Source organism: Chaetura pelagica, unplaced genomic scaffold (genome assembly GCF_000747805.2).
Source record: "Chaetura pelagica isolate M959 unplaced genomic scaffold, ChaPel_1.0 scaffold132, whole genome shotgun sequence".
NCBI lineage: Eukaryota > Metazoa > Chordata > Aves > Apodiformes > Apodidae > Chaetura > Chaetura pelagica.
Genome location: NW_009952709.1, coordinates 417,877 through 439,938, shown reverse-complemented (window position 1 = coordinate 439,938; position 22,062 = coordinate 417,877). Strand labels below are relative to the sequence as shown.

At 52.1% G+C, this 22,062-nt stretch overlaps 2 non-coding genes across 2 annotated transcripts; both read right to left on the bottom strand.

Annotated features, from left to right (window-relative positions):
- Window positions 1-247: 247 nt before the first annotated feature.
- On the bottom strand, window positions 248-320 carry TRNAT-AGU. Its single transcript has one exon. It is a non-coding gene; the product is annotated as a tRNA-Thr (tRNA).
- Window positions 321-1,830: 1,510 nt separating this feature from the next.
- Window positions 1,831-1,903, bottom strand: TRNAT-AGU. Its single transcript has one exon. It is a non-coding gene; the product is annotated as a tRNA-Thr (tRNA).
- Window positions 1,904-22,062: the final 20,159 nt, after the last annotated feature.

Genomic DNA, 22,062 nt, shown 5'->3' with positions numbered 1-22,062 from the left:
TTCAGCAGATGCCATGAGCAGATGTTTTCTCACTGTTAAAAATACTTCCAGGTATAATTTTGAAGGTCTAACTCTGAGAGCTGTAATTTCTCTCTGCTCCTCATTGCCTTTTATGGGCTTCTAGGGTCTGTGGTATCTTTGCCTTCCACCCAGGCTGGGGTAAATGATTCAAAAATCCATCCCAGCAACATTTCTGAGAACCAGAAAGACAAAGCTCCCAAATTTTGGGGAAACTAAGGATGTTCCCAGGCTCCAGTGAGATTTGAACTCACGACCCCTGGTTTACTAGACCAGTGCTCTAACCCCTGAGCTATGGAGCCCCTGCCACTGGGCTGTTTTTCCCATTGCAAATATTTCATATTTTTGGAATTTTAATTCTGGAATGACACCAAACCTGCCCTGCTGGGCTGTGCTGCTCCAGGGATTGCCAGATCTCTTCCTGCATGGCACTAACACAAACATCAGAGTCACAAAATGAGCAACACTCCAGGTCAGCACAAACCTGGATTCTCCTCTTCTTCAGCTCCTCCTTGCCAGGACATCAGGAATGAAACACAATCCCTGTTCCCCATCTTGGGGAGTTTAAAAACAAGAAGCAATGATATTTTGCCTCTTCGTAGTTGTTGCACTAATTTCTCCAAGGGGGGAGTTAAGCTTCTAAAAAAATAACCCTTTCAATCCCACTGCTTCCCTTTGGCCCTGGTGGCTGGTTTGAAGCACCAATGCCAACCACACAGCAGAAGATGTGGGGAGCACAGGGGCAGTGTCCCCTCTGGTGAGCCCCCAGGCATGTGCTGGGGCACAGGGTTGCTGGGGCAAGTGCCATGGGGGAGGACAGCCCGTGGTGACATCCCCCAGCCACAGCCTGTGACATCCCTCCACCCAGCACTGTGACAGAGAGCTGGGGTTGCTCAGCCTGGGGAGGAGAAGGCTGCAGAGAGACCTCACTGTGGCCTTTCAGAAAGGTGGGGACAAACTTTTCAGCAGTGACAGGAGAAGGGGTGATGGCTGCAAACTGACAGAGGGACATTCAGATGAGATATAAGGAAGAAATGCTTTACAGGGAGGGTGGTGAGACCCTGGCCCAGGCTGCCCAGAGAGGTGGTAGATGCCCCATCACTGGAAACATTCCATGTCAGGTTGGATGGGGCTGTGAGCAGCCTGAGCTCATTGACGATGTTCCTGCTGGCTCGGGGGTGTTGGGTTAAATGACCTTTAAATGTCCCTTCCAAACCAAGGCATGATGTGATTCTATGGTTGTGTGACATCCCCCAGCTGTGCCCGGTGACCTTTCATTATTTGACCTGGGGGACCCTTTTCCAGGGGCACCCAAATCTCCTCCAGCTCCTGCTGTTCTGGCTGTGTCAGGAGCTGGGGAGCATCTCTGGGGAAGAGCATCCTCAGGAGCTCACGCTGGAGCATCCTGCCCATCTTGGCTCTGCATGAAGAGGACCTGGTTGAGGAGCTGTGAGCTGAGCTCAGAAGCTGTGCAGCGATCATGGAAGGACACATTGAGTTCTCTGCAGAGCTCAGGATCAGGGCATCTCACCACCTCCTGATCTGTGGTGCCTCCCGTGTGCCCAGGGGCTCAGAGCACAGCCCCAGGGTGTCACCAGCCCCACTGTCTTTACAAGGTGGTGGGACCACAGCCCTGTGTCCTGCACAATCTGGGCTGCCTACCAAGGGAGATGTGAAGGCAACCTCATGACCAGAATCTATCTTTGCCTTCCACCCAGGCTGGGGTAAATGATTCAAAAATCCATCCCAGCAACATTTCTGAGAACCAGAAAGACAAAGCTCCCAAATTTTGGGGAAACTAAGGATGTTCCCAGGCTCCAGTGAGATTTGAACTCACGACCCCTGGTTTACTAGACCAGTGCTCTAACCCCTGAGCTATGGAGCCCCTGCCAATGGGCTGTTTTTCCCATTGCAAATATTTCATATTTTCGGAATTTTAATTCTGGAATGACACCAAACCTGCCCTGCTGGGCTGTGCTGCTCCAGGGATTGCCAGATCTCTTCCTGCATGGCACTAACACAAACATCAGAGTCACAAAATGAGCAACACTCCAGGTCAGCACAAACCTGGATTCTCCTCTTCTTCAGCTCCTCCTTGCCAGGACATCAGGAATGAAACACAATCCCTGTTCCCCATCTTGGGGAGTTTAAAAACAAGAAGCAATGATATTTTGCCTCTTCGTAGTTGTTGCACTAATTTCTCCAAGGGGGGAGTTAAGCTTCTAAAAAAATAACCCTTTCAATCCCACTGCTTCCCTTTGGCCCTGGTGGCTGGTTTGAAGCACCAATGCCAACCACACAGCAGAAGATGTGGGGAGCACAGGGGCAGTGTCCCCTCTGGTGAGCCCCCAGGCATGTGCTGGGGCACAGGGTTGCTGGGGCAAGTGCCATGGGGGAGGACAGCCCGTGGTGACATCCCCCAGCCACAGCCTGTGACATCCCTCCACCCAGCACTGTGACAGAGAGCTGGGGTTGCTCAGCCTGGGGAGGAGAAGGCTGCAGAGAGACCTCACTGTGGCCTTTCAGAAAGGTGGGGACAAACTTTTCAGCAGTGACAGGAGAAGGGGTGATGGCTGCAAACTGACAGAGGGACATTCAGATGAGATATAAGGAAGAAATGCTTTACAGGGAGGGTGGTGAGACCCTGGCCCAGGCTGCCCAGAGAGGTGGTAGATGCCCCATCACTGGAAACATTCCATGTCAGGTTGGATGGGGCTGTGAGCAGCCTGAGCTCATTGACGATGTTCCTGCTGGCTCGGGGGTGTTGGGTTAAATGACCTTTAAATGTCCCTTCCAAACCAAGGCATGATGTGATTCTATGGTTGTGTGACATCCCCCAGCTGTGCCCGGTGACCTTTCATTATTTGACCTGGGGGACCCTTTTCCAGGGGCACCCAAATCTCCTCCAGCTCCTGCTGTTCTGGCTGTGTCAGGAGCTGGGGAGCATCTCTGGGGAAGAGCATCCTCAGGAGCTCACGCTGGAGCATCCTGCCCATCTTGGCTCTGCATGAAGAGGACCTGGTTGAGGAGCTGTGAGCTGAGCTCAGAAGCTGTGCAGCGATCATGGAAGGACACATTGAGTTCTCTGCAGAGCTCAGGATCAGGGCATCTCACCACCTCCTGATCTGTGGTGCCTCCCGTGTGCCCAGGGGCTCAGAGCACAGCCCCAGGGTGTCACCAGCCCCACTGCCTTTACAAGGTGGTGGGACCACAGCCCTGTGTCCTGCACAATCTGGGCTGCCTACCAAGGGAGATGTGAAGGCAACCTCATGACCAGAATCAGCTGCTCTGGCTTCCAAGACAGCAGGGAGAGCTGCCTTGTGGCCACACCAGCCCCTTGGCCCCCACCAGCCCCTTGGCTTCCAGAGCACAGGGAGCTGCTCGTGCCAGGACCCCAGGGCCCTCCCAGGAGGAAGGGCTGGCAGCTCCCAGGATTTTTCTCAACCTGCCCAGAAGCCACAGAAATGTCCCACAGCAGGGGAAAACGCAGAGCAGCAGCTGAAGGGGACTTGGAGTTTCAGGGCGTCACTTGGTAGATGCACGAAGAGGCAACACGGGCTGGAACGGCTCAAGGGTGAGTCAGAAACACCCACATTGTATCTATTATTCCTGGTCTTTTTTGTGGAAGAAAATTGCACTCTTTGAAAGAAATCGGAAATGAAGAGCATCCGTCCTCCCCTGCGTGGAAAAACACAAACCCTCATTAGCTGGGCTGAAAAGCAATTCTCAAGCCTTTATCTGACAAGCTAAGGGCAAGATTCTGTCTGTAGCACCGAAGGAGAAATGATGAATTACCTGGTGTGGTTCAGTGCTGGGCACTGGGGAAACTGACAAAGCAGCTTGGAGCCAATAAAGCAACTTTGTACAAAGGCTGCTGAAAGGAGCCCTTTGGGGGCAGTCAGGGAGGACAGACAGCCAGGACGTGGCTCTGAAATAATGGTGAACATCCCATGCTAGAACATGTGCTTGGAGAGTGGTTTACAAGAGCAGCTGGGCTTGTAGCCTGGGAACATGTGGCTGAGCCAAGGGAGACGCTGGCTGGCAGAAGGGAACTGGGGGAACAACTTGGTACAGGCTGTTTTCAGGCTCTGAAGTGAAAAATAATGTGTTTTAACTGCAGGCTGATGCTGGAGGGTCTTCCACGTGAAAGAAAAGGCTGTGGTGATGGGGAGGGAGTGAATGGGAAAGGCTTGAGGTGCTAGCAGGGCTGTCCCAGAGCTCTGCTGAGTGAAACTCCAGCGCAGCTGCAGTTCTCAAGGTCTGTGCTTGCTGAGCTGCTCTGGTGCTTCCAGCTCAGCGGTGCTGGGGCAGGATCTGTCCCTGCTGATCTCACAAGGGGGTCAGGCAGTGCAGCAGGGGCTGCCAGCCCTGTGCTCTGGCCTGGTGAGCACCAGAAGAGCTGGCAGCACTGTGGGCACTGCCTGGGCTGTCCCTGATCTCCAGCACCATCCCTGCCCTCCTTGAGAGCCTCTCCTTGTGCAGCTCCTGCTTTGCAGTCCCTCCTTTCTCAGCAGTACCACGGCTGCTGAGGTCTGGCCCAGGCATCTTGTGACCAGTTGTGGGAAACTGCTCTTTTTCTTCATCTAAGGCTAAACAAAACACCTTTTCAGCCAGCAGAGGCTTCTCCTGCTTGTTCCCAGCTAAGGGACTGAACCCGGGCTGCTGCTGGAGGGCAGAGGAAACCAAAACAGCAGGTGTACAAGGCAGGAAGGATGGGCAATAGGTGCTGCACTGCCCGGCTAGATTCTGCACTAACTTGGGACTCGTGGAGCCCAGTTGGCTCTGGACAGTGACACCGGTGGGACAGAGGGGCTGTGGGGGTGTAAAAAGGCAGCGAGTTCAGTAGGAGGGACCCCTGTGCTGGGTTCTGAGCCCTGTGCTGGGTTCTGAGCCCTGTGCTGGGTTCTGAGCCCTGTGTGCTGGGTTCTGAGCCCTGTGCTGGGTTCTGAGCCCTGTGCTGGGTTCTGAGCCCTGTGCTGGGTTCTGAGCCCTGTGCTGGGTTCTGAGCCCTGTGCTGGGTTCTGAGCCCTGTGCTGGGTTCTGAGCCCTGTGTGCTGGGTTCTGAGCCCTGTGCTGGGTTCTGAGCCCTGTGCTGGGTTCTGAGCCCTGTGCTGGGTTCTGAGCCCTGTGCTGGGTTCTGAGCCCTGTGCTGGGTTCTGAGCCCTGTGCTGGGTTCTGAGCCCTGTGTGCTGGGTTCTGAGCCCTGTGCTGGGTTCTGAGCCCTGTGCTGGGTTCTGAGCCCTGTGCTGGGTTCTGAGCCCTGTGCTGGGTTCTGAGCCCTGTGCTGGGTTCTGAGCCCTGTGCTGGGTTCTGAGCCCTGTGTGCTGGGTTCTGAGCCCTGTGCTGGGTTCTGAGCCCTGTGCTGGGTTCTGAGCCCTGTGCTGGGTTCTGAGCCCTGTGCTGGGTTCTGAGCCCTGTGCTGGGTTCTGAGCCCTGTGCTGGGTTCTGAGCCCTGTGCTGGGTTCTGAGCCCTGTGCTGGGTTCTGAGCCCTGTGTGCTGGGTTCTGAGCCCTGTGCCAGGTTCTGAGCCCTGTGTGCTGGGTTCTGATCCCTGTGCCAGGTTCTGAGCCCTGTGTTCTGGGTTCTGAGCCCTGTGCCAGGTTCTGAGCCCTGTGTGCTGGGTTCTGATCCCTGTGTGCCGTGGAATCTGGCCCAGTTAGACAAGTGTTGTTAGTCCATCCCAGGCTTTCTCCAGGTTGGAAGACTGGTAAGAGATTGGCAGCTGTACTGGGGCAGTGCAGCTGGGATCACAGAATCATTGAATCGTTCTGGTTGGAAAATACCTATAAGATCACCTAGTCCAACCCTTCCCCAGCCCTGCCCAGGCCACTCCTTCCCCGTGTCCCTCAGCACCATCTGCAGGGCTTGGAAACCCCTCCAGGGATGGGGACTCCCCCCCTGCCCTGGGCAGCCTGGGCCAGACCCTGACAACCCTTTTGAGGAAGAAATTGCTCCTCACATCCAACCTAAACCTCCCCTGGCACAACTTGAGGCCATTTCCTCTTGTCCTATGGCTTGTTACTTGGGAGAAGAGACCCAGCAGTAAAACACACCTGAACGCCTGCCTGGCCACGCAGACTGTGGGAACCAAAGCAAAACTGTTTCCTGCAGAGCTGGGAGAGAATTTCTGAGGGCCTCAGAAAAGTGAGGAAGGCTAGAAGGAGTAATAGCAGCTAAATGAGACATAAATGCTAAACTTTTAGTAGGTCCATGCAGTGCAGATCAGCACTGACACCAACAGGCTTGATAATAAAGGAACTTTCTGCTGGTGGAGTCTGAAGGACCTTAAACATCTTAAGTCCTTCTGTTCAGTGTCTTGGCCAAGTCCTGATTGTTTGTTCAGAGTCATGATGGAATGACTGTTAACAAAGGCATTATGGCAGGATTGTCTTGTTCAGTGGGAGTTAAGCTAATGAAAACCATCTCTTGGTTTGTTTTTCCCAGTCTATGATCTGGATCTAAGCTGCTTTTATATCCAGCTGCTGTAATTTGGCTTCTATTCTGAGAAACACTTGATTCCCCCAAACATCTACAGCCTTCCCCCAGTATTTCTACATGAGATACTTCTTCAGTTCAAAAGCAGCACCCACACATTCCATGTGAGCACAATGCTTCCCTGGGCTCTCAACATAATCCTGCTTCTCTTCTGGAGCAGACCCTTCATCATCTTCATGTGGCAAGAATGGAAATCATCCTGCTGTCAGGCATGGCCCAGTCCTGGTGGGGCTGCCCACCTTGTCCATCAGAATCAAGAGAATTTGGTGGGAGATGGTGACGACTGGGAGGGCTGAGGAATTCAGCAGGATGGGGTATGGAAGCTTCATTCAACTACACAATTTGGGGATAAAAAGTGTGTGTTTCTTACTGTCTGCATCTTAGCAAGCCCTCTCTTGTTGAGAGTTTTATCTAGTACAGTTGGCTTTTCCACTTCTCACTATTGACTTTTGCCCTGCTCAGCCCCGTCGTGCTGGGGCTGCTGTTTGCTCGTGGAGCAGCCTGCACTGCACCTCCCCAGGTTTCACTGGCACTTCCCCTTTACCTGTCCAGCTGCAACAACCTGAAATATTGTCTGAGCAGCCTGGCAGCACCAGGCCCGAGACAGATCCCCAGTGCTTATTGCAGATTCCAAGCACCACAAAATAAATCTTGTAGATGGTTTCTCCTATCAGATAATTACTGTCTGCACACCTGGGTTTTTTCTGATCCAGGCTGTTTGACAAGGCTGCTGAGTTGTCCCAGTTTTACCTGTGAGATGCAGAGTATGAAAAGCAAAAGCTGACAGATAAAACACTTCTGCTTTTCTTGGAAAAGAAAAGCTTCCACTGTGCTCTTTGCTTTTGCCCAGAGAACAGGGAAATTGCTACAAAGTGGAAATGCTTGTGTATGACAAATTAGGCCTTATTGGCATGAATCGTGGACAATCGTAACAATCTTCAAAAACATTATCTGAACAAAAGTCAGGTCAGGGCAGTCACAGGACAGTGACCTCCCACTGCTCGGTAAGGGACAGAGCTCAGCAATGGGCAGCACCTCTTGCAATAAAGCAACAAACCAACGCTGAGATGTTTGTTTTCCATAGCTGGAAACATCCACCCTGAGGCAACAAGCAGCTTTGGTGATGTCATTTGCAGGGCTTTTTCATCTACAGCAAAATAAGTGGTTACATCATGTTGGATTTCGAGCAAGCCCCCAGGAAGAGCCCAGTGGAGCCCAGCAAATGGTGTCATGCTGTGGGTTGGAGACCACCCCATCATGCAAACACAGGCTTGACAGGGGGCTGGAATCTGTGAATGGCATGAAGAAACCCTGGTAATGATTCCACCCAAAGCTAATCAGCTGCACACTATGAATTGGAAGAAACCTGGCAAATTTCAGCAGTGCATTTGATCCGATGCCTGGAGAAGGAAAAACCTCTTTTGCTATTGCTCTGGTAGCCTCACCTGAAAGATTTTTGCTTTAATCATTCTAACACTGGAAAGTCAAAGCTAGAGGATGAGAGTTGAAGAGGTTAGTAGTGCCACGTGGCATGGGAGTCTTCCTGGCCTTAAAATGAACCTTGAAATTTGGATTAACCCTCCCAAGCTTTCCTTGCCTGCTGGTGCTGTGAGAAGCCCAGCAGCAACCATTACCCTAAAGCTGTTGAATTCCTTTAAATACCCTTGTAAAGTTTTCTTGGAAGCCAGTAAGAATTCCTTTAAGCTCTGGCAAAAAAAAATATCTGGTGTTTGGAATAAACATCTTGCTCCAAGGATGCCCCTTTTGCTCCCTGTGCTGAGAGCACAGGAGTTATTTCTGGAACGTGGCTGCTCCCCTTTGGGCAGCTTTGCCCTCTCCCTGGAGTCTCCCTTGGAACACCAAGTTAGTTGAAATTTTACCCTTGACCCCCTTCAGATTAGCAAAGAGCAGAACCCAGCTTGTTCAGAGAAGAACCAAGTGGAGCTGTTATGCTGTGCAGGCCTGAGCAGATTTGCAGGCACAAGTCAAATTGCCTTTCCAAGAATTTTCAAGAACGCTTGTGAAACATGAAGAAATTGGGATTTCCTAGTATCCTCTTGGTCACCTCCAGTCCCCCAGAAGCACGGGGGGTTGTGCTCAGCTGGAAATACACATTTCACAGGTGCAGACCAGCAGCCCACCCTGCCATGAGCCCAGGACCACCGCCCTGGAGAGCTGGTCCCACCACACAAAGGGCCGGAGGGTCCCTTGGTCCCAGGAGGGGCTGGAGATTCACAGCATCCAACCAGCACTGACATTAGCTGGGAACAAAACCTCAGCAGCCCTTAGCACCTGTCAGCACAACAGCCTGTAAAGAGGAGGATGTTTATGGACAGATGCCCTTAATTACCGAGGAGTTGCTAAGCTACAGGAGCTTAACCCTTTCTGAGCCAGCTCAGAACTCCGGGCACTCGTGGTAGCTGGGAAGAAAAGTGACTTTAGCTGATTGAGTCTCAATGCTCATCTACATATTCATCATAATAGAAGAAACAAAAATAATTTCCCAGCCTGGGGATGAGGGAGGCAGCTCAGCTCAGGTTCTCATGCAGTAATTGCTAGGATAGACTAATAATTTGAATATGGACAGGTGGGGCTTTACACTTCTGATGCAAGTAACTTCAGCAGCAGCAGAGGTGTGAGCAGTACTGCTTCAGGCTGGAAAACACAGCATTCAGGGAGCAAATATTGCCCCTGTCTTTGTGCTGTGTCACAAATCAGCCCAAACAGTGTATGAATCACAAAACCAGAGCACGGTGAGGCGTCCATGCTGCTCCCTGGCAGCATCAGGGCTTGCTCCTCATTTAGTTCTTCTCCAGAAACTCAGCTTGTCCAGGCTCGGACGCGGGGTTCGGGAGGGCACAGCAGCCCTGGCAGATCCACCACTCATCATAGCTCTGCAGGAAAAAAAGAAGCAAATAGGCTGAGGAAGTTGGGCTTGTTCAGTCTAGAGAAGAGAAGGCTCCTTGGTGACCTTACAGCAACTTTCCATTATCTGAAGGGGGCCTACAAGAAAACTGGGGTGGGGCTTTTTACACACGTGTGTGGTGAGAGGACAAGGGGCAATGGTCTGAAGCTTAAAGAGTTGGATATTAGAAAAAAGTTCTTCCCTGTGAGGCTGGTGAGAGCCTGGCCCAGGCTGCCCAGGGAAGCTGTGGCTGCCCCATCCCTGGCAGTGTTGAAGGGCAGGTTGGATGGGGCTTGGAGCAGCCTGGGCTGGTGGGAGGTGTCCCTGCCCATGCAGGGGGTGGGACTGGGTGATCTTTAAGATCCCTTCCAATCCAAACCATGCCATGATTCTGTGATTGTAAATACTCAGAATGCAAGAAATGCACAGAGGGAAGGGCAGGGGGTTTGGTCCCTGCTGCTGCCTCCTCGGGCTGGGTCTGGCAAACCCTCTTCTCTCCAGCAGGTATCAGCTGGCTGGTAAGAAAGGAGAGCAAGAAGAAGGGTACAGCTCAGCAGATCCCTGGGTACCACAGAAAATTGTGGTCCCTCTGACTGGAAATCTGCCCCCACAGAGGTGAAGCTGAAGACAGTAGCAGAGTCTCCCACTTTTACTGAGGACCCTGGTGTTGCTGCTCTACAACACCTGGTGAGAGGAGGGAATCAGCACAGATGGTCTCATCCAGAGCTCCAGAGTGTAACGTGCAGGGAGATTTACACTAGGAGTGGTGCCACACATGGCCAGCTGCCCAGGACAAGGATCTCTCCTGCCATTCAATTGCCAGGAGACTCACTGCAGATTGGAGCTGTAACAGCACTGCATGCTACATTTGCAGAATTCATGCAGTTTCAAGAGGAGATTTAAAACTGTGTGCTGCAAAAATCCCATTGGAATGCCACTGCTGTTCCCTTAAGGCTCAGCTCTAGCTCATAGTGGGCAGCAGGAGCATGCACTTTGGGGACAAAATCAGTGGGACAGGACAATAGGAGCTTGACCCAAACACCATTAGACAAAGCACAGTTCCATGTTATGCCCTGGTGAGGATTCATTCATTATCATGTAATGATTCCTGCCTGAGCAATGCTGATGCTGCTGAGGAGGGTAGGAGACAACTTCTTATCTGCAGCAGAAAAGACATATGAGCTGACAGGGTGAGCTCAGCTCAATATTGGGTCTTTCATGGCTAAGTAGAAAAGAAAGGTACCATGGCTCATCTACTGTGACTGAGGGTATAACTCACTGGGCCCCATTATGGACGTTTGGGTACTTACTAAACACCAGTCAGATGTAGAACCATTGATTCCTGAAAAAGTATTTCCACTCTGGTTTATTGCAATTGCTGGAGATACCATCTTTCCTAACTACTCTCAAGGCAGCAGCAGGCACCTGGGTAGGATTAAACAAACTATGGTTTATCCAGAATGGCCAGGGTTAGGTGCAGGACTGGCTTCTGGGTGCCCTCAGGAAGCTGTCCCTGAAATCTGTTTCCCCCCAGATCCTCTGGTAGCATACAGCCTAATTTCTGGCCTTAGACTGAGAAAAACTCCCTCTGGGTCTCCTGGAAAGGTTCAGTATCTTTCAGGACACTGCAAAGAACCACCAGCATTGTTTCTTTTCTCCTTGGCTGGCACCACTCTAATCAACCTATTAAAAAAACCCCACAAAACAAATCATTTCAGCACACCTGGAAACTGGCAGGAATGAATAAGCTAAAGGAGCATTTGTTTTGTCTCCATTTGTTTAGTTGGCTGCTCAGACTTCAGTGGTTTCCAACACAATTCCTTGTTAATCCCATCAATTAGAGGATAAAATACTGCAAGAATCACCCCAGATTTCCCATAACTTCCTCTGTGCTGTTCACACCATTAAATCTGGGCTTGAGGGGGTCTGGCTTGTGTTCATTTGGACAAGCAACATCTGGGGACAATTAAGGCATCTGAAAATCTGCCTCTGAGTTGGGGGAAATGCCCTTCTGAGACACATCAGCTGCTTTGTCCAGAGCTTATGCAACATCCTGGCAGCACCCAAATCCAGGGCTTTGTCACTGCCACTGCCATGTTGTGGTTTGGGTGACTGTCAGCAAGGAACCCCTGCAGCTGCCTTTCTTTTCTGCCATCTGCTGTAAAGAAAGACATTTAGTCAAGTAATAAAGTAATTTAGAAGAAGTGTGTTGGTAAATAAAGTCATTCAGGGGATTTAATGAGCAAAGTGTGACAGCACATTACATGTGTCTTGCCTAAAGTCATCAGGCTTAAATTATGGGGGAGAAACAGAGCAGAGACAGTGCCTCTTCATGTGAAAAGGCAAGGAGAAGACACTGCTCCCTGGGACATGCCCCTGCTGTCCTTCTGGTTTGGATAGGGGTCTCCATGGCACACCAGGAGCAAAGGCACAGCCTGGGGATCTGTGAGGGGTCTCTTTGCAGGTGCAGCCCTCAGCAGACAGATGGGGTAACTTCAGAATGAACCAGCAAGCTCCCCACAAGCCATCCACAAAATAAAGACTCCAGGGACTAACCTGAAATCAGTAACTCTTCATAGGAGCAAAGAACCAGATGGTGTCCAAATCAGTTACAATGGACTTAGAGGAGTTTAACTGTGGTTTGAGTGGCAGGGAGATAGGATGGCAGGGATCTTACTGTCTCTGCTTAGAGAGGCCTCTGAGATGTTGGCCATGTTGCCAGCTGAGGTTCAACATGTTGGCTTCTGCAAGATGAGCTTAGGTCAGCCACGACCTACCCGTGGGGATGAGCCCTTCCAGGAGCTCTCCTGATGGCTGCAGGAGATAAGAGCCTGTCTGCAGGGACAGCAGAGGGTGGAGAAGCACATGAGCTTGGCACGTCAGGCTTTTCATTTTGCCTCTCATGCTTTGGAAAGGCTGGAATGGATGCACTTAGCTGTGGAGCTGGCAAGTGCTGGAGCTTTAGGGAATGCACCATCAGGTTCCCATAGCAGCTTGTTCAGAGACCCTTTTCTATTGGGTTTCCTGCTAGGGCAGCTCTATACGTCACCTGCATTTTGGGACACACATGCTTCCTTCTGCAGCAGCTATCATGGCAGGCTTCAGCTTTGCAAGGTCATTAAAATACAGCTGGACCTCAGACATGTCCTTTGTGCTGAACCTCTTTGTGTAGCAAATGGCATTTGTCCTGTCCCATCAGAGGCACCAGAGCTCCCTGTGCTGCCTGAGATGGCAGCAGGGCCACCAGCCCCTGCCAGCTTGGCCCAGGGACTGGCAGATCTGTCACCCTGCCTTGGGTGAGTCCTAGGCTGGGGAGGAAAGGAAGACCTGGTGGTGTCTCTGTGTCTCCAATCCCCTCCTCATCCCCAGCTTCTCCTCTTCTATCTCCTTAAAATAGTCTCAAAATGTCCCAGGAATGGCCACAGGCTGGGGCAGGAGCTGGCTTGTGCTGAACTCCAGCCATGCAGGTGAATTCCTTTCTAGAGAGACCAGAGCAGGCGTCTGGCTGGAGGGAGGTCCCTGGAGCTTTTCAGCAATGACCTGAAAGGACAAGAAAGCCCAGAACAATCGGTTTGTGAAAGCAGCTCCAGCAGGTGGGGACCAGGAGCTGCGGGGTGTGCAGAGGACACTGACACTGGGGAAGGGGGCTGAGCTTTCAGCAAGGGAAACTAATGATCAGAGGAGAAGAACTATCAGAGGGAAACAGGGGCTGTGCACAGCTATGGGCTCCTGCTGCACCATCAGCTGGGACAATCTCATTTCTCTTCTCTCTGAGCAGGATTTCATGTAAACCCTCTTCCCATTTGGGCTGTGCCAGCACAGCAGGTGGGGCAGGCAGAGCTCCTCACCCCAGGGGTCCCAAACATCCAGGGCTAGAAATCATGCTTGGGAAATGAGACCTGAAGGCAGGTTTAATGAAAGCAGCCTTTACAGAAGCCCAGAAGGTGGGTTTGCAGCCCCAGCAGAGGTGGCTGATGCCAGGAGCTCATCAAGGGTGGGGGAATAAGGGCTCAAGCACAGCCCTAAAAAGCTCCGCAGGGAGAAACACTCGGCCCCATGAACTCGGGATTCACCTCCCACTGCACAGCCCAGCCCAGCCAGGGCCTGCCTGGACTTCAGGTACAGAAATCTGCACGTTTCCATCTACCAAAATGCCCTGTCTGCTGTTGGACTCACAAAGCAGATCCTGCCCCTCTCCCCAGAGCAAGCTCAGCTGGTCTGGGGAAGCTGAACTTCCCTCAGTTAATGCAAAACCTGGTAATAATGAAGCTGTTCAGTCAACACAGTTCCCAGCTTCTGGGGAAACTCCATGTGATCTTTTTCTTCTTTCCCCCCCCCCTTTATTAAGGCAGCACAAAGATTTATTATTCTACCCCTAAAGAAGGGGCAGGGCAGAGGTGATTAAAGCAGAATGTTTGGCTCCCTCCACAAATGAAGTGGCTGCAGACAGGGAGGTTGTTGTCCCAGGCTGTGGTGCTGAGCACTGGATGTGACACACACCCCTCCCACCTCAGCAGGGCTAAACCCTGGCAGCAAGTGAAAATAACATGAGGAACCTGGTATTTTGGCAGCAGATGCAAGATGGAGCACCAGGGGTGTGGGAAGTGCTGCAGGTTGTGGGGGTGATGTGGGGGTTCCTGCAGCCCTGGGGGTTGGGGTGTCAGCTCCTGCTGGAGGCACTGGGTGAACTTCTGCTCCAGTGGGAGAGAGACCCTCACATTCCCATGGAATTGCCTTATTCCCAAGTGGTGATGAGCCTGGAGCCCCTTGGCTTGGTCACCTCTTGTGCCACTACACTGACCTACACCAGGTTTCCTCTCCCTTTTCATTGTCTGCTCACAAACTGGCCGTGTCCTTCTGCAGCCACTCACGTTGTGCCCTTCTTGCTGCTTTGAGGAACTTTCTATCACCAGCACTTTCTGTCACCAGCAGATATTGGCCCTTTGCTGCTCCCTGCCTCCTTCAGGCCATGGAGATGTTGAACAGCCCAGGTCCCCACACAGACCCAGCAGGGTCTGCTGGAGACCCCATCATGGGAGCTCCCCTCTGCCTCCTCCTCCCCACCTGCCAGTCCATGCCAGGACCTGCCTTTTTGCCTCTGTTATCTAAATTTCCTTAAAACTTTGGATAAGAATTTGGTAAAAAAAGCCTTTAGAAATCCCATTAGACTTTATCAACTGGATCCCTCTGGGTCCACGTGCTTGTTTGTCCTGGCCAAGGTCTCCAGGAGGCTGATGAAGCACTTAGGGCACCAACACTGACTCTTCTCGAGCAGATCCCTGTGGTTTGAACCCCTCTGCTTGGCTCTGTGTGCTCCTCCAATGGATATGGGAGCTTGAAAGGTCCCAAGAAATCTCAAGCTCCTATTCCTGTTTGAAGCCCCTCCTGGAGACAGGGCTGTCCCTTCAAGGGCTTCATTCACCTCCCTGCAGACAACAGGAGATTTGGGCAGGGAGTGGAGGGCAGGAGGGTGCAGGGACTGGTTCTGCAGCCCCTCTATCCTCCCCGTGCATCTTCCCTGTGCCCTCTGCTCCAGGCTGCAGCCTTGGGAAGAGCCGGAACTTTCCTGGAAGCACCAGCAGAAGTTCTGCATGGCAAGAGTGCCCTCTAGTGCAGACCCAGCGCTGGGCTCATCTCTCCAGCCTTGGTCACCTCTGCAGAAACAGACCCCAAACTGACCCGTTGAGAAAGTGCAGTCCCGGGGGGACACCCGGACTGACCCAGCTGGTGGCATCTTGGCCGTGGGAACCGTGAGAAGGCAGAGGGCAGGGAGCTCTTGTGCTCAGAAGTTGTTCTAATACTTCCCCAACAGCTCTGAGGGTTCAGTGTCCTTATGGGAACTGCCTTTCCGAGCATTTGTTGCAAATTTTGCACACTTGGTGTCTGGGAAGAAGGAAACTGTGGGTGCCTGGAGCAAAGAAGGTGAGGGGAGACCTGCTGGCTCTGCAGCTGCTGGGAGGAGGTTGGAGCCAGGGGGGTCGGGCTCTGCTCCCCAGGAACAAGGGGTGGGACAAGAGGAAATGGCCTCAGGTTGTGCCAGAGGAGGTTGAGGTTGGAATTAGGAACCATTTTTTCCCCAAAAGACCTGTCAGGCCCTGGCCCAGGCTGCCCAGGGCAGGGCTGGGGTCCCCATCCCAGAAGGGGTTAAGAAGCCTGGTAGATGTGATGCTGAGGGACAGGGGTCAGGGGTGGCCTTGGCAGGGCTGGGGGAACGATTCAGTGATTCTGCTCAGTCAGAGGTGTCTCCCATCAGGTGCCACGGAGCAGTTACAAGGTACCAAAACATGCCCCATCTGCAGGATGTCACAGCAGAAACCCAGATCATCTCCTGAAGGAGAAACTCCCACCGAGAGGAGCTGACATCAAACAGGAAGGCTCCCCTACATGGGAAGGATGGCTGGTGCTCCCACAGCAACCACTGCAGAGCAGAGCTGGGTGCCAGGACACCTCCATCCCACCACTCTCCCTGCCAGTACCAGGATCAGAGGCATCTCAATGCACAGGACTGAGATCCCAGGACGTGCCCTCAGAGGAAGCCTTCAGGTGTGTGCCTGGCAGGCATCACCTTCTGAAGCACCAGCCACTCATCCAGAGCATCCTGCACCAGGATCAGGTCTGAGTTTTATTGAGATGGGTGTTCTGACCCTGGAGAAGAGAAGGCTCCAGGGAGACCTTAGAGCAGCTTCCAGTGCCTGAAGGGGCTCCAGGAAAGCTGGGGAGGGACTTGGGACAAGGGCAGGGAGGGTGAGGACAAGGGGGAAGGGATTAAAACTGTAACAGGAGAGATTTAAGTGAGACATGGGGAGGAAATTCTTTGCTGTGAGGGTGGTGAGAGCCTGGCCCAGGTTGCCCAGGGAAGCTGTGGCTGCCCCATCCCTGGCAGTGTTGAAGGGCAGGTTGGATGGGGCTTGGAGCAGCCTGGGCTGGTGGGAGGTGTCCCTGCCCGTGAGGGAGGTTGGGACTGGATGATTAAGGTCCCTTCCAACCCAAACCAGTCTGGGATTCTATGTTACCAGCTCTTAAGCCACCTGGGTCAGGTTAGGAGTCCTCAGGAGCAATGACTTGAGTAATTTTTTTATTTCTGCTGATACTGATACTTGCAGAATCATATAAGCTCTCCATATTGCTCCTAATGTCACACAGAGCAGTGTCCTCCAGGGTAGGCCAGTGACCCATCATCAGGAAGTTTTGGGGTTGTTTGGTGTTCTTTGCCCTGTCCATCCCAAGGTTTGTTGCTGTGAGTGACCATTGCCTGGTTACTGGAAACGGGAGACTTTCCAGAACATAGAATCATAGAATCATAGAGACATAGAATGGTTGAGGTTGCAATGGACCTTAAATATCATCCCCCCTGCATGGGCAGGGACACCTCCCACCAGCCCAGGCTGCTCCAAGCCCCATCCAACCTGCCCTTCAACACTGCCAGGGATGGGGCAGCCACAGCTTCCCTGGGCAACCTGGGCCAGGCTCTCACCACCCTCACACTCAAGAATTTCCTCCTCATGTCTCACCTAAATCGCCCTCTTCCAGTTTTAATCCATCCCCCCTTGTCCTCTCCCTCCCTGCCCTTGTCCCAAGCCCCTCCCCAGCTTTCCTGGAGCCCCTTCAGGCACTGGAAGCTGCTCTAAGGTCTCCCTGGAGCCTTCTCTTCTCCAGGCTGAACATCCCAACTCTCCCAGCCTGGCTCCAGAGCTGCTCCAGCCCTGGGATCATCTTCATGGGTCTTCTCAGGATCCTCTGAAGAGCTCCATGTCTCTCCTGTGTTGAGGACTCCAGAACTGGTCACAGCAATCCAGGTGGGGTCTCACCAGAGCAGAGGGGGCAGAATCCCCTCCCTGGCCCTGCTGGCCACACTTCTTAGGATGCAGCCCAGGCTGGGGGGAGCTGCTTCTCCTCCAGGGGTCTTGTCTGACGCTCTGTTGCCCTGAGCCCAAAGGGTGCCCTCAGAGCCTGCAGATGGATTTGGGAGGAATGAGGTAAAAGCAAAATCCTTCCAGAGAATGTGGATGATTTGTCTACACTGATTTTTGACAATTCCTTCAAGCTGAGGTGGCTATTGGGGAAAATTATTATTATCATCATCATTACTATTTTTCTCTTTAATCAGAGCAAGCTCGAGTCTGCTTTCCATTCTGGGAGCAGAATGGCCATGCCTAAGAGCCAGGACCCCTCCAGCTGGGCCAGGACAGGGATGCAGAACCAGACTGGTAGGGATGGTGCCCTCCCCCTGGGAGCCAGCCTGGGATCAGGGAGGCTGGAGGATCCCTGGGGTAGCCTGGACAAGCCCATTTCTCTCTCTCTGCCTCTTTTGCAAAGTGGGACCATGGCCCCAGTCCCGTGGCCCTGCAGGGATTCCCTGCAGCAGGATCCAAAGGCTTCTGCTAAACTCCCTTCAGACTGGCCCAAAATGCACCATTTAGGCTGATGTGACTGAGTTTATGGAAATTGCCTTTTCCCAATTGTTGGCTGCTCCTGAATTTGAGAGTTTGTTAATTTTCTAGAGCAGCTAAACAGTCTCCTCTGGTGATGACAGGAGGAAGCAGAGCAGCAGTGCCCACCTCCCTGGGGCCTAGCAAGAGATTAAACCCAGTAGGAAATTCCTTGAAAGAGCTGGAAAGCAAATGGTTGATACAACCTCTCCCTCCTTCCCTCCTGGCTCTGGGATCTGCTTTTAGAATGATTATTAAACACAGGAAAATTCATTTGGTCCTGTACCATGAACAAGACAAATGACAGTCCCTGGAGCTCAGTTAATTGCTGAACACACTGACCCTCTGTGGGTTCCTCAGGGCTGGGAACTAATGAAGGGAAACGTCAGCCCTGGGCCCTGGCTCTGCACCAAGGCTGCCCTCAGGCTGCAGAGGCAGCTCCACCCCAGCCCTGGGTGCTCAGGGGGGGAAATGGAGCTTCTGCCCCACCTTCCCGGGGCAAATAAAGAGATGTGGGTCCTCAGGAGCCACTGAAGGGACAAGCAGCTCAGTGACCAGACTCCCACCTTCTGTTTGCCACAGCTGCCCTGAAGGATCTTGTGAGGACACTGAGTCTTCCCAAGGTGGGTTCATCTCACCTAACTTTAGGTCTTTGGAAATAAACCAACTTGCCCATGGACTTCACCAACACCAGCAAACCCTGTGGGCATCTACTGGAGAGAGTCCAGGGGAGGCCACGAGGGTGATGAAGGGACTGGAACACCTCCCTGATGAGGAAAGGCTGAGAGATCTGGGGCTGTTCAGTCTGGAGAGGAGAAGACTGAGGGGGCATCTAATTAATGTCTATAAATACACGGGGACATCAAGAAGGCAGGACGAGCTCTTGTCACTTGTGCCCTGGGACAGGACAAGGGGCAATGGATTCAAACTGGAGCCCAGGAAGTTCCAGCTCAACATGAGGAAGAACTTCTTTGCTGTGAGGGTGACAGAGCCCTGGGCCAGGCTGCCCAGAGAGGCTGGGGAGGCTCCTTCTCTGGAGCCTTTCCAGCCCTGTCTGGGGGCCTTTCTGAGTGACCTGCCCTGGTTTCGGTCCTGCTCTGGCAGGGGGGGTGGGCTGGATGATCTCCAGAGGGCCCTTCCAACCCCAAACACTCTGTGATTCTGTGGTTCTGTGGTTCTGTGATCTTTCCCAAGAGGGACCAGCCCAGGGAGACCCCAGCTCTGGCCTCCATGTGCTATGGGATAGATGGATCAGGGTTTGTGTTTGGGGCAGAAGTAGCAGGAGAATTTCTTTTGAGGAAGAGCAGGTGTCCCTGGAAGCTCTTGTGGTGGGTTTTTTTTTCCCCTAAACATCCCAAATAAGAGACATCATTTGTCTTCTCAGGCCCTGTGTCACCTGTATGGTCTGGCTGCCTCCCACACAGCTCTGGGAGATGCAGCAACAGTGCCCAGAAGCAAGTCCTGCCCAGAGTGACTCTGTGATTGCCCATGCTCTGCCCTTTCACACCTTCCTGAGGGCTTCCCAGTGTGATCCCAAAACTTGTTGACTTTGGAAAGTCACAAGATGGCCCTAAAAATCTCTGGGTAATATGTAGGGATGGATGGAGAGTTTCAGGCCAAATTAATTTCAGTTTTTCTGGCCTTGTCAGAGAGGTGGAAGTTTGAGATTTGTATGTGGACTCTGAGCATCACCAGAGTCATGACACACTCATGAGAGCTGACAATGCTTCTGCAGCTTCAGAAACAGACCCATTGCTCTGTTTCCATCAAAACATGCCCAAATCCTTTATTTCCTTTTTTCTTCTCCCTCATTCTATTGTAATTGACTAAGATGTAAAATTATTAATAGAATAGCCCATTAATTTTATGATATTTCATTATTCAATTATTTCCTCCACATTCAATCTGAATAATTTATTCAGTGAATTTTGCAAGCAAAATGTTCAATGCATAATTTTCTCCTTTGTTAATATTCTCCCAGCTCTAATTGTCCATGAGAACTTGATCTAATGCTCTGCAGAAGAGGGACCTGAGGACAAAGACCCGACACGGGAGGTGCTGAGCGTGGTGGTTCCCCAGGTGCACTTGATGCACTGAGCCTGCTGTGCAGCCAGCAGGAGGGGGCAAGAGGCTGCACCTGGTGTGGGGGGTCCAGCAGAAGCTCCCACTGGATGTGAAGCAGTGTCACTCCATTTGGGAACGTCACACAAAGTCCTGAGAACAGCTGGGAATCATCGGATGCCAGGTTGGAAGGAACCTGGGGGCACCAAATTCCAAAAGTTCCCCAACATTTTAGCTGAAATGATCTTTCTGACTTATAAATTCCTGATTTGCTATTTTCTGCTCCATCATTTGCAAACATTTCATCCACTGGTGTCAGGGTGGGCTGCCTGTCTCCCACCCTCCCCAGCTCAGTCCCTGCTCACGGGCACTTTCCAGACTGGAAGTCCTCCAAGCAGGCTGGTGCCTGCAGGCAGAGGCTGGAAAAATGCACAACAGAAAACTGGAAACAAACCTTTACTGAATCTAAAGCTGGACCTGCTTGTTTGCTGAGCTCCAGTGCTGGCCATGCTGGAGTTCCTGCACATGCAGACCCAGGCCCACCATACATGGGCTGTGTCCTCATCCCACCTAAGTCCTTTTCTGGGGAAAGCAGAAAGTCCAAGCAGTGGGAAGTGATGATGTTATGGACAGGATTAGCATCATCTGTACTTGGCTGCCTGACAACCTGCCCAGAGCCCCTGGCAGGTGGCCATTAGTGAGCAGATCCTGCTGGTCATTCAGACTGGTTGACTCCAGGCCAGGAGGGATGAGCACCTCCCTGCAGGTACATCTGCCTTTCCTACACAAGGAGCCTGTGCAGAGAAGCAGAGAACCTTTGAGAAGGCAGGAGTCAGGTGAGTGAAACCTCACCCCATCAGGGATAACACCAACAACTTCTTTGCAAACAAGCAGGTCCAGCTTTAGATTCAGTAAAGGTTTGTTTCCAGTTTTCTGTTGTGCATTTTTCCAGCCTCTGCCTGCAGGCACCAGCCTGCTTGGAGGACTTCCAGTCTGGAAAGTGCCCGTGAGCAGGGACTGAGCTGGGGAGGGTGGGAGACAGGCAGCCCACCCTGACACCAGTGGATGAAATGTTTGCAAATGATGGAGCAGAAAATAGCAAATCAGGAATTTATAAGTCAGAAAGATCATTTCAGCTAAAATGTTGGGGAACTTTTGGACTTCACCACCCTTTCAATGAAAGCCTCAGCCAGTGCTGGGAAGTTTTTTTTTTGCAAATATGGTGAACTCCCAGAGTTTCCCAACTGAAAACCACACACACAAACTGAGCTCCTTTGTTTCCACTGAACCCCCCTGACTAGCCTGTCACCTTCCCTGTTTACTCAGCTCAGCTGCCCAAGCTGTTTTATAGACAATATCCAGTTAAAATGGGACCCAGCAGCTCCACATTAAGAGCCTGCAGGAGCCACAATGAACTCAGGGTTGGCATCACAACAGTTACACTCCAGGGGACAACATTTTTCCTAGCCTAGTCAATAAATTAGTGGTAGAAATAGTGGTAAGATGAAGAGGTAAAAATAGAGTCCCACAACTGCAAGTTTTCCATGGTAAAAGCTAATAACTGCTATTTTCTAAAATAACATCTTAGTGCTTACCAGCTCAGCAGAAACATATGGACTGTATCAACCCATTGCAGGGCTCCCACCAGCCCACATGAACACAGATTTTCCGATCCACTTGGGCAAAACTCTCCAGAAATAGACCTGCCTGGGATGGCCCAGAAGGAGACACACTCGAGTCACAGAGAATAATGGGGCTACAGTGAAACCCAAGTGCTCCAGCAGCCCCAGGAGCCGAGTCCCTGGCTGGAAAGCTCCATGCCAAGCCCTTGCAGATGTGGAGGCAGCCACAGCAGCACAGCCTGCCCTCCAGGGGGGAATCTCACCCAGGAACTTGAACTGCAGTTGTTGTTGTCCCACGGTGGTTTGTGGTTTGTAATGGCCAGTTGGAGGGGGCAGCACAAACCAACCTGGAGCCTGGATCTCTCCAGGGAGCTCTGTTTTCTGCCCAGGGGTGTCTGGCTGAGCCACAGCTGGTGCCTCTGGGTTAGTCCCAGTGGGTGTTTCTCTCAGCAGATCCTTGTCCATCCAAAGTGACCTGGAGAACCTCACTTATGAAGGTTTGCTCAGAGTGAGAATGGAGCCAGTTGCTCCA